Here is a 13,087-nt window from a genome sequence, read left to right as displayed (position 1 = left end):
GCTGCTTGCTAGCTGTGACATCTTGGGTGAGTCATTTAGTCATATGCTCAGCATCGGGGTCTTCAGAAATAAGTTATCCCATATTCTGTTCTTCCCACCTCACAGAATCAAATGAACTTCTGGCAAGAAAGAGCTCTCTGACTCATCATGACCACTAGAAGTGGGAGGGGCCAGTTTGCTGGGGAATTACCATGTTGTTAAAGGTGTTGGAACTATGGAACTCTTAAGAGGTCTCCATCTGGGAAATGAAGAAGTGAATTTTCTTTCTCAATGGCAGCAAATGAAATTTGTAGAGAAGTTTCATTTCAAGTATTCCTCACCCTATGTTCCTTTTTTTTTTTTTAATTTGGGAGAGCAAATTCTATGTCATGCCATCCAGGGCCCATTCAAGGCCCTTCCTGACCTGGCTCTGCTTTACAGCTCCAGCTGTGTCTGACATCACTGGTTGCATGCATACCTTGAATTCTAGCTTTGGCAAATTATTTTAGATACCTAGGTAAAAACATACCAGTGTGTCTTTGTGTCTGTTGTTCCCTTTGCTTCAAATTTAGTTCCATTCTGTATCTACTTGAATAGTAAATCTTGAAGAATCAGCTTAAATACTGCCTCTACTGTGAAGCTTTATATTATGAGTCAGATAGGTGAGCCCCTTCTTCGCATTTAAGTATTAGTCTAGTCTTAATTCAGTAAGACTAATGGCAGTAAGATCTACCACTAATAAGATGCCACTGTGGACTAGACAATGAGTAAGTTACTTTATAAATGCTCTTAATATCCTCACAACATCTTCTGAGGCATTGCTTATATTTCTTTTATATTGACTTTCATATTTTTCACATTTTAATATTTCAGTAATGATGGTGTTTTACAGCCAAGTGTACATTCAATATATCATTAAACAATGTGTTTAAAAATCAATGATACTTTAAAATCAAGGTACTTGAGGCTTGTCCTTAGTTCCCAGATTAGGAACCTGAGATGCATAGAAGATACAGAAATGAACAGTGTAAATAAAGCATGGGCTTGGAAGTGTGATATTACTAGGTTCAAGTTCTAGGTCTGTCAATTTTAAAAACATGGAACTTGGGCAAGTTACTTAACCTCTATGCTCAAGTCACATATATTTCTTTTAAGCAGTTGATCTTATTGTTTTGAAAATACTTGCTTATTTGTCTGTTACCTGGACAAAGCCACGAACTTGTCAAGCGAAGGAAGTAGACTTGCTCATCTCTGTTCCCTCTGTGCTCACCTATAGACTCACAATAGGCATTGGACAAGCATCTTTTGAGTGAAAGAAGTGATTGTTTTCTGTCACTGCCTGTGTCACATTGTTACAGTAAAAGCTTGCATAGAGCAGAAAATAATCCTTAGCACTTAATTCCCCTCCGGAGATGTGAGTAGCCAAAACAATTAGTTGCTGAGTGTTTAAACTGCTTGGACAGAGGAAAAAAGATGGGGGAAAGAATTTTCTTAAGGACAAAACTACTTATCATTTTGTTTCGCCTTTTCCAGGAACAGAAAAGGCAGGAAATGGTGGAAGACAGAACTTTCTCATACTCTGCCCACCTTCTCCTGGGGCTGGGAGACTGCAGATCCTTTCTGGAACACTACCATATGAAAAACAGCTGCAGTTTAAATGTGGAAAAGCTAAGTTCAGTCCTGTTGGGAAGTCGTTTTGATTAACTGTAGAAAGAAACACCCAACTTAACTACTATTATTAAAACCTGCAGCAAGGAACAGAATGGGTCCAAAACTGCTTACCCAAAGAGGGGAAATATAGTTACATTTAAGCAATAGTTCTCAGATTATTACTGATTTTAAGTTATCATAATCCTTAGCTCTGTTTTAACTTTATGGTGAAAACTAATGAATCAGGTGAGCAGGAAATAAAAATTAAAAATAAGTGAGTCTCAATGAAGTAAAGTTTAGCTATTTTTATTAACGAATAATAGGCATTTAAGGGAACTGGCAGTTGCTTTGAATTATCCACCAGTCAGAACAAACTCATATCAGAATAATGAGATGTTAGTTGATTACATAAGGCCCATGAAACTATTTGTAGCTTCTTTCCCAACATAAGCTTTTTTTCATAATTCACTTTAAATAGAATTCAAACCCCAAAAGTCTGCCAGCAAAATCAAGGACTTCCTGTTTTGTCTTTAAAGTAAAATGCAACTACTTTAAATAAAGTTGTTAATGTCTTTATCATCCTTGTTCACACACTGTAGCCCAAACTGCACAGGCTGGAGGACATATGCCCACCAAAATTGTTTCCTGAAAAAATTATGAGTCGTTGGCAAAAGAGACTTGAAAGGGTCTACAAATAATGTTACATCTGTCACACATTTTTCCTTTTCTAAAATTACAAATGAAAATGTGTTTCTGTGACACCCGTGTCGAGAACATGAGGCCTGCAAATTTAGAAACAGGTGGATATCTTGCCTTGTTGATTAGCGAACAGGATAGGGGTTGCAAACTCCTACGTGTCCCTTGATTCTTGCTGCACAGTGTATTTGCACAATTTTGGTTTTCTAGCCCGGAACTTCACAAAGAGTATATCAGTCATATATGTGCCAACGATATTGATGTCCTTGGGCCCCGGGGAAGAAGGCAGGGCCTGAGGTGGCCTAGTCAGTTCCTTCAGACAACAAGAGCCTCCTCTGGTGTATACTTGAGACAAGAATCTGTGTGTAAGTGGTTTAATGGGGAAGTACTTCCCAGAGAAACCTGCGAAACAGTGGAAGAAGCAGGATGGAGAAGGGACAGAAGCTAAGCAGATGGAAATTTCTAGTGAGGTCCCAGACTCAGCCTGATTCTTAGGGGGCTCTGGAGCATAAAGTACACCTCAGGTTTTGTCCCACCATGAAGTCAGGAGGCTGAGCTTCCTACTTCTGTGGTAGCCAGTTGTTGGCTGCAGGCTGCCCCAGAGGGACACAGTCTACCCGGCACTTCTGGGTTTTGGTAGGTGCGGGTGGAATGGCTGAAGCAGCACCAGGAGCTCCAGGGTAATCCTCTGAATGAAGTTGTGAGCTGTGAGCTGAAAGAAGCAAAGCCCTTGGAAGCAGGAGGCTGAGAACAGAACTATAAGAGAGATCTAAGGGTTTCAAGGTAGGACAGCTGTATTCTGTGCTATATCCTCAGACCACAGTCTTGAGGAGTGGATCTGTCTGTACTTCTCCCACTGTTCCCACGGCAGCAAAAAAAGACGATGAGCCATACGTGGTCTTCAGTTGTCAGCTTTGCCATGTAGAGACCCTCCAGCACTGGCATCACCTGGGAACTTGTATGGAAATGTAGAATCTCAGGCCTCGTGTGGTATTGATGTGATCAGAATCTGAGTTTCAACAAGATGCCTGGGTGATTTGTATGAATCATGTAGAACAAGCTCAGGTGAGGGATTTGCCTCCTGGCCACGTTGCAGCAGCAAGCCGCAGGATGACTACTGACCACCATAAATGAGAGATCCTGAAGCTTCTGGGGAATTTCATGTCCCAGGTGCCCAGGTAATATGGGGGTTACAGAAAGGAGTCCAAAATAAACTGTCTTTGGTTGTCATCCAGTAATTTATTTATACATGATTTTAACAAGCATTTATGAAGGTCTGGTTATGTTCCAAAGGGTATGACAGGCATAGGGAATTCAAAGGGTGATATATTCCCCAATGTCCATTCATCTTCAAATGATTGCTCTAAGCCAGTCGGAGCAACCTAACCTCATTCTGCTTGACAAGGATTCGGGAACAATTGTAAGCCCCAGGGGAACTTTAGGGAAGATCTGGGGCTTCACGGGTTTCCTCATTCTGAAGGAGATGTAGGAAGAGATCATCTTATTTTCTTCATTTACACATTTTCTTGCCTTACTGTGATATCTCAGAAGAACTGAATCTATATTGAGACTAAGAAAGTAGCCAGCTTGAGGACAAAGCCAATTTACAAGAGATGATGGATCAGAGAGATGGAAATAATCTGGGTCCTGGATGACATGGTTGTGCTATTAAATCAATCCATGTCCCATGCCTTAGTCTGCACTATTATGAAACTTCTTCTTATGTGGGAAAATGAATGCTCTTATTACTTTAGGCAGCTTGAGTTTGGTTTTCTGTTACTTATCATCAAAGCACTCAAGCCGACAATTTAAGATCCCATCTTGTGGCATTTGTTAGAGCTCTTCACAGGCTTTCCATTTCTCCCCCTTCTGGCATGTGGTGAGATTGCATCCCCTTAATAACCCTGCACTGTCGGGCCATGTAGTTTGGCGTGGCCACGTGACTTCCCTTGACTGATGAAATATGAGCAGAAGAAATGTGAGTCAGTTTTAGGAGAAGGATTTTAGAACCAGAGTATGATTCCTATTTTCCCTTTCCCTTGGCTACATGGACAGGAAACATATGTCATGATGGCTGCTCTGCTAGCTTATGTCCCCAAAGAGAGAATATTGAAGAGCAGATCCCTAGCCAACCACTCTGGACCCATAATGAGAATGACAAATAATTCTTTGTTGCTGTAACCCCGAATATCTCCTTGTTGTTGTTATTGTTGCTTCCTGCGACAGAATCTAGCCCTTCTAGAAGGGACTACTACAGTTCATTTATTTATTTGGTTATCATCAGTCTCGACATTGGACTAGCAGGGGAAGGAGTATGTCTGTTTGGCTCTACATGCAATATGTCGTGCCCAGCGTGGTGCATGACATATAGCAGATTTTCAATAAATGTTTGTTGATGAAATAAATCTAATAGGAGACAGAGGGATAAAAATAACTGTAGTTAACCTAATTTGAGCACATTACCTGTTTCTGCTAAACCAGCTCACACACTACCCCAAACTTCCCCAAATACAGTAAATAGATTTCAGTTATATAGAGTCTTAGAAATCAACATGCATATATTTACATTAGGAGAAAAGCCATCATAAGAAAGGGTGGAGCCAGTGCCGGCTACACTGCACATGCATTGACAAAGGAAGTGGACTGGATTATACTTTAAAAACAACTAATGTAAAACAGCTTTTGAGATTTATGAATGAGAAGATGAAAGGAAATAAAGTGTAAGTTGAAGAGGATATTTTGAAGTTGATGATTGACAAAAGGAAACCTATTGAAAACAGAAGGTCTTACACTGCACAAAGCAAAAATGGAATTCATTTTAAAAGAAAAAAAGACTTTAAATGTCAAAATAAAAGATGGCCTGATGTAACAGGTGTGGCATTTGGAAGCAGGGGGCTATGTGGCTGGCTGGGGCTCTGAAGGGAGTTCTGGGGAGTGCCCTGGCTTGGGCAGGGTTTGAAGTATTTCTGTGTTCTGGGAGATGGGCTGAGCTGGGATGAAGTTGGCTACAGTAAACAACTGTGGGGCAGGTGAGGTGTTCTTTTTGCCATGTGACCTGTTATCAGCATTGTTGTGAGAATTAACAGTCATAGAAATTGTAAGTGGAGGTAATTTAGTAGAAGACGAAAGTAGTGAATGTCAGTGGGGAAATTAAAAGCAAATGGTGCCAAGGGCAGAACCACAGGCATTTGTCAAAGCAAGCTGCCAAATGCTCATCCTATTTCTCCAAGCTGAGCTTCGTCTTTGGGATCTTGTGTGGTGGATCAGTTAGTTATCGCCACCTTAGTGAATACAACATAGGGTAGAGATGCCTGTAAATTCTAGGTTACTGGGGTGTTTGGAGGAGGATATGTTAAATACATGCTTACAAAAAAGGAAAGGATAAGAAAAACGTTTTCTGGCAATCTGGCAATCTTGTGAGAGGGAAGAAAGATAAACTGAAGGTCCTTGGGGAAATAGTAGAAGATGACTCTGACAACAAGGGCTTGGGTTCCCAGAAAGAAATGAGAAGAATGTCAGTAATTACTGAATAAGAAAGGGTATAAAGCAAGATTAAAGAAAAGGAAGTGTAGGAATGGGTCATTGAGAACGATGAAATGGCCAGTAGGTTGATAGCATCATTCCTATTTACAGATGATGAAAACTAGGATTATAGAAATTTAACAACTTGCCCATGATGACATAGCACATAAGTAGACCTGGTGGGCCCCACAGTCCTGCAATCCTTGCAGCTACCCAGCCACGAGCCCAAAGAAAGAACCAGGAGTCAACCACAGAGACATCAATGGTTTATTGGACTGGAATCCAGCAAGTCAGAAGCAAAGGTCCTGCAGTGACACCCTACAATATTCGGCTGACGGCAGGTGGGACAGGGCAGCAGTCTTCACTCCTCAGGGGAAGAAAAGGCTACCAGGTATCATGACGTTAGAAGGGGTCCCTGGTCACCAGGGGAGTTGTTGGAGGAATGCGTCCCCCACAACTTTTTGCATTAGCAACCTTCACAAAGGCTGACCTTTCTTGTTGGTAACCTGACATACTGGAGCTGTTCCAGTCCAAATAATAGAACTAACAGACGAGATCGGGCGCGTTAAGGGTGATATGGCTGTAGACTACCTAAATGTCCATCAACGGGTGACTGGATAAAGAAGAAGTGGTATATTTATACAATGGAATACTATTCAGCCATAAAAACTGACAACATAATGCCATTTGCAGCAACATGGATGCTCCTGGAGAATGTCATTCTAAGTGAAGTAAGCCAGAAAGAGAAAGAAAAATACCATATGAGATCGCTCATATGTGGAATTTAAAAAACAAAAACAAAAAAACAAAGCATAAATACAAAACAGAAATAGACTCATAGATATAGAATACAAACTTGTGGCTGCCAAGGGGGCAGAGGGTGGGAAGGGGCAGATAGGATTTCAAAATTGTAGAATAGATAAACAAGATTATACTGTATAGCACAGGGAAATATACACAAGATCTTATGGTAGCTCAGAGAGAAAAAAAATGTGACAATGAATATATGTATGTTCATGTATAACTGACAAATTGTGCTCTACACTGGAATTTGACACAACATCGTAAAATGATTATAAATCAATAAAAAATGTTAAAAAAAACAATAGAACTATCATTAGCTGGGGATGAGGCCAGTCGCTCCTGTAGTTACTGATTTAATGCTAAGATTCGGAAGGTATGTGAGTAAGTGAAGGTGAAGTAGGACCTGGTTGGGCAGGGAGTGTACAGAGGGCAAGAGAGCAGCCGTCTTGTGGGGCCTGATCATTCAAGACCTCTCTCTGCTTTCCTTTAGTCTTTATCTATTTAAAATTCAGTCATCCTTCAGTATCTGCAGGGGATTTGTTCAAGTACACCCACAGATGCTAAAAACCATTGATACTCAAGTTCCTTATATAAAATGGTGTACTATCGTCTGCATACAACCTCCAAATCCTCCCCTGTAATTTAGGTCATCTTTAGATTACTTATAATACCTAATACAATGTAAGCACTACATAAATGGTTGTAAATACAATGTAAATGTTATTAAAATAGTTGCCAGTGCTCTGCAAATTCAAGTTTTGCTTTTTGGAACTTTCTGGAATTTTTTTCAAATATGTTTGATCTCTGGTTGGTTGAAAGCATGGATGTAAAACTTGGCAATACAGAGGGCTGACTATATATTTACTGATTAATTTACATTATGAACTTCTTTTATTATTATTACTACTACAACTGATAATAGTAATAGTTAATATTTGTTGAATCTTTACTATATTCAAGATGGCTTTCTAAGTACTTTACATGTGTTATTTCATTTAATTTTTATAATAATCTAGTGAGATATGTATGCCCATGGTTACATGGCTGGAAAAGAGGTGATGTAAAATTCTCAGTCTGAATGTAAGACTGTGAAACTGTCAGCTGCCTTCAGTGTTTGGCCTTGGTACTGGCTCAGTCGAGCTGTTTAACTTTGGGCAAGTCATTCTGACTTTCAGAGTCTCCATTTCCTCATCTGTCAAACACAGATAGTTTAAAATGCCATGGAGGATTTTTTTTTGAGCATTAAATGAGGTAGTAAGTGTGAAATTGCTTTGCAAACAATGATATATGAATCTTAGTTGTTCCCACTATTATTCTGTGGTTGAATTAGGAAGGGGAAAGCCTTTTTGATAAAGTGGTAGTCGGAGAAGATGCATGGTGCTGATTTAGAATCATGAGAGATGCATTGGTCAGGGTTCTATTAGAGAAGCAGAACCATTGTGATTTCTTACAGGATTTTGACCTTATGAAATCCTGGGACCTTGTTAAAGAGCTGATGTTTAAGTGTGTCTCTTAGCCCAGTTTCAGGGGCTGCAGCCAGAGGTCATTGGGGTTGGTGGTCGGGGAGCATGTGGGAGAGCTAAGTCCTGAGAAGATGAGCTGCAACCAGGAGGAAAGATTGGAACCTACATTGGTCTCTCACCAACAACCAGCCTCCAGTGTTAACAGCCACTGTGAGTCACCACAGACATGTACGTGAACCTAGTGCGAGATTTGGAGAAGCTACAGGAGGATATGCAATAGTATCTGGGGGAGCTGCAGTTCTGGCTGCTGTCCTGTCCAACAAAGGGGGGCAGCAGACCAGCTAGCGAGCTGCAGCAGTGCTTGATCCAGCACCTTTCAAATGTAAACACAGATGCTGAGTATCTCAGCCTTCTGAATCTCAGGCACATTTCTCTACTGCCAAATCCTAACTCTGAAACATGCAGAAAAAGGAATTCTGGGAATTGTAGTCCCAACTTAGTTAAACTGACATAATACAAAGCTCCCACGATAGTCTTAAAACAAGTGCCTACAAGGGTCAGGCCACTAAAAGCAGTGAATGAAGCAGGCTGGATTTAAGAGAGAAAGCACATGCTCCATCTAAAGAAGGAAGACACTTTGGGGAGCAGGGGGACTCAGTGATTGATGTTTTTCTTGTCATTTTGTGGAAACCCTATGTGTTTTGGGGAAATTAATCTCTTACAAACGCATATACTTTTTTTCTCCTCTCAGGATTTTTGGTAGTTGCTTTTGACTTTTTTCACCCTAATTTTTATATACGTGAGTCTTCGTTCATTTGTCAACTTTATCAGTATTTTCTCATATGTTTTATGTTTTTGTGTCATACTGAGAATAACTTCTCTACTCCAAGATTGATTTTATTCTAGCTTATTGAGCACAATGTTTTCAGACTTCTTTCTAAAGAAAAATTGAGAATATAGATTTTCATGTGAAGTATCCCAGTTGTTAAATATTGACAACGAATTCAAATCCACTTTTGAAACTAAGTAAGATAGACAAACTTTTGTGCTTATTTCCTGTTCACAGCCCCTTATCGTCTTCCTAATGTTTGTTAAGTGTTATGTGTGAGGCTTCAGCTAGTAACCAGGCATTCAGAGATTTAAAAAAGTCTTGATTCCTGTCCTTCCGGACCTCACAAATGAATGGACCGATATTTAAACAAATAATTGTGGTAAATGTGCACAGTACTGCAGGAACAGAGGAGATAAGCGTGACCAATGCAGGTCAGGGAAGGCTTCCTGTATTAGTCAATATTTGAGATTCATCACTGGGGGAGGCAGGAGGGGAAAAGAATCAGGCAATTTCAAGCACGAATACAATACAGATATTTTGAAGTGTTTTATGTGTTTCGAGCTTCCTTTCTTCCTTATTGTGTCAGCTTGATGCTTACTTTCAGAACCCTTCCATGAAGTAGCAGAGAGTAAAATAGTTTGAGGCCATATAATATAAATGTGGTTTCAGATCCATTCGGCAGAAATCCATAACCCTAACTACTCACATTGCTTAATTCTTTAGCTGATGATTTTATAGTAGCCACTATTTTTCTCATTAAAATGTAAATCTCTCTGAGAGGGAGAGTACAATGCAACTTATTTAAGTAATTTTCCTCCCAGGAAATGAGTTTGTGTAATCCTTTCTTGAGAATAGAAGCAGGGGAAGGGTATGAGAGCCCTGAGTGCCCATTTGTGGGGGAAGAAGACTGGGGTATCATGAATCATGGAGTGTGCAGAAGAGGTAAAAACTTAGGAACAGATTTCATTACTTGAAGTAGTCTTAATTCTTGAAGTGGTCGTAATGGTGAAACTTTTTCCCAAAGATAGATTGTAGACTGAGCTAGACTTTGCCAAAATTCTCTTTGCCATCGTTCTTGGTTTGTTTCAACATGGTTGTGTGAAATATGTGGTCAGCGTGGGTTCATTGCCTCCAACCCTACTTCAAGGTCTGAGACTTTCTGTGCCCTCAGTCTTTTTCCAGATAGGGAGCCAAGCTGGTGGAGTAAACATATGGGCTCAGTGCTTAAGGCTGCTTTGCTTCCCATTGAGTCCATAGATGTTGCCAGATGAGCCCTTCAGCTACTATACCTTAACCAGAGAGAATCTTACCAAGTCCTGGAAAATGGCTATAACACGTTTTTTCATTAGAGGAATATAGAAATTGGAAAACATGATCAAAAACATTTGTATGTCCTGGTCTTGTTAAAAAAAAAGCAATCACATATGTTTTAGGAGGCTGACATAGGCATATAGTCCATGGACCAAGAAACAGTTTTTAAAAAATTTTTTTAAGTTTGACACTTTCTGGGGGTGTCAAGATCAGATTTTTAAAACGATACTGTTACCTGGCATTTAAGGTCATAACCATGCTTACTTTTGTCAAAATGCTTGTGTTAGTTGTTGAAAGTAAAATTGTAGGGACATCTTGCTCTTCTTAATATCTCTTCTAATGTTCTACTAACTACCTGAATCCTAGAGTCAGAGGGATCTTGTTCATCTGTATGCTTTATAATACTATGTAATAAACTGGTAAACATAAGTAAATGTTTCTCTGAGACCTGTAAGCAGCTTTAGCAAATTAGTCCAACCCAGGGAGGAGGTCATGGGAACCTCCAGTTTATAGCCAATGGGTCAGATGCACAGGTGACACCTGGATTTGCAATTGGCATCTCAAGTGTGGGCAGTTTTATGGGTCTAAGCTCCTGACTTGTAAGATCTGATGCTATCTCTAGGTAGATAATATCAGAACTAAATGAATTGTTTGATGGGTTGGAATAAACACACATATGAGTCTTTTACATGGGAGTTTTGGAGGTTAAGGGGCAGAGGAACACAGGTTTAAGAGGAAAGAGGAAATTGACATACAATCCGGGCTATAGCAATACTCAGTAATTGTTTGTTGAATAAATATATGGGTCAAACTTAAAGAAGCTTCTCTCAAATCCTGATAATAAACACTTCATAAACCTCAATATTTCAGTAGCCACTGAATTACTTAAATTCAAATGAGAATGATTTAAATATCTTTGTTTAGTACATTTCACAGACCACACTATTGATCTGTGTATGTGTATATCTCCCTGGGAGAAGAGTTTATATCCCCACTGATTTCTACCACATTGAGGTTGAACTTGGCCATAAAATTTGTTTTGGCCAAGATACTTTTTCTTGTATGAATGGAAGTGATATGAGACTCTTTTTTTGCAGAACAATTAAGAACCATTGCATAATTCTGCCCTCACTCAGCCTAGGCCATGGGAGGAACAGAGCTGCAATGAAATCATCACCAAAATGTAAGGCAAGCAAGAAACAAAATTTTGTTTTGGTAAACACTGTACGTTTGGAGTACTTTGTTATTTCATCGTGACCTAGTGAACACTGGCTAATATACTATGGAGACATAAAATAAATAAAAATTAGAAATATCTCAATTTTTCCTGGACAGTTTTTTAAAGGTGACCTCGGCTTTCATAGCATCCCTTATCCAGCCTGATGCACAGATGACGGGACTGGTTTAGATTTATGGCCCTTTGAGACTGGGCAGCTGCTGAGCTAATCTCGTGAGCAAATGACTGGCCACTTGTCTCATTTTCCTTTCCATGCAGGATCCACAACATGGTATGGTACAATGATGAGAGTCATATATATCAGGAATTTGGGCTGTGATCTTGACTTTGATGGGGCTTAACATTTAACCATGGGCAAATCACTTAACCTCGCTTAGCCTCAGTTTCATCCCTTGTTCTTAGGACTGTTGTCATACGTTTCCTACCTTGGATCTTTGCAGAGGTTGTTCCTTTGCCTGGAGTGCTCTTATTTCTGTGCGTCCTCAGCTGGCTTCTCCCCCTTCAGAAAACCCTCCTTTTCTGATTCTGACCACCTTATTTAAACCAGCTCCCCATCCCCTTCCAACTCTGATAACCCTGTTTGGCTCTTTTACAGCCCATATTTCAGTTTGTAACTATGTATTTGTTTGTCTCCTTGCATGCTGTCTTTTTTCCCAAGGCTGCATCCTCCTTGAGAATAGATGTGCATTTTATCTTGTGTGTCACTGTACAGACCACAGTTCATGGCATAGAACAAGTATTTTGAGTGCACAAATGAATATTTATAGCCAATATTTTATAGTAACTTCAAATGGAACATAATGTATACAAATTTGAATCACTATGTTGTACACCTGAAACTAATATAATATTATAGATCAACTATACTTCAGTTTAAAATAAAATGGTCCACACTTATGGTTAACATTGGTCTAAGCATCTCACATTTATTTATCTCATGAACACATTTATTCCCAAAACACCACCGTGAGGCAGCAACTATTATTCTTCTAATTTTATAGATGGGAAATAGAAGCTCAAAGATGTTACGTAGCTTTCCCAAGATAACGCAGCAGGTAAATGGCAGAGTCAGGAATCAAAAATAGTGAGTCGGGTTTTAAAGTTTGTGTGTGCCTTTAACATATACACACCTTGTCTCACAGGGTGACAGTGAATGAACATGAAGAGAAGTAGTATGCGAAAGTGGTTTGCATAAAAAGGAATGCAAGTATTATAAAATAAATATTATTTGTAGCCAACTTTTTTTTGACCCCCTTTGCTGTACCTCAGTTGAAATCAGAGAAAAGGTGCTGTCTAGAGCTCCTCTTTCAGCCATTCTTTTCCAGAGGGTCAGCATCAAAAACGAAAAAGCCAAGATTTGCTTTGAACGAAGTGTTGCAATTGTCTTGATGTCAACACAGAAGGTACTTTCTGGTAGCTCTGTTCAACATTAAAAAAAATTAACATTAGATAATGACAAGGGTCAATTCATTTATAATGTTTTGCATATTTACATGTGTTTTGGATTCTAGAGATTCAAAGATTAGTCATAGGCCCTAATGTTGGGGAGTTCAGGGTTCGGAAAGAAAATACACAGGGAATTATTTTATATAT

At 39.6% G+C, this 13,087-nt stretch overlaps 1 long non-coding RNA gene across 1 annotated transcript in view; it reads left to right on the top strand.

Moving 5' to 3' along the window:
* The window catches only part of LOC135318687 (uncharacterized), an 83,796-nt gene extending 72,271 nt beyond the window's left edge, over window positions 1-11,525 (top strand). The window contains exon 3 of the long non-coding RNA XR_010376961.1: window positions 11,355-11,525. This is a non-coding gene — a long non-coding RNA (uncharacterized LOC135318687). The remainder of the gene's footprint in view (window positions 1-11,354) is intronic.
* The last annotated feature ends 1,562 nt before the right edge of the window (window positions 11,526-13,087 follow it).

This window comes from Camelus dromedarius, chromosome 20 (assembly GCF_036321535.1).
Source record: "Camelus dromedarius isolate mCamDro1 chromosome 20, mCamDro1.pat, whole genome shotgun sequence".
In the NCBI taxonomy this organism is placed as follows: Eukaryota; Metazoa; Chordata; class Mammalia; order Artiodactyla; family Camelidae; genus Camelus; species Camelus dromedarius.
Note: the sequence above shows the minus strand (reverse complement) of the source record. Positions and strands in the feature narration are given on the sequence as shown.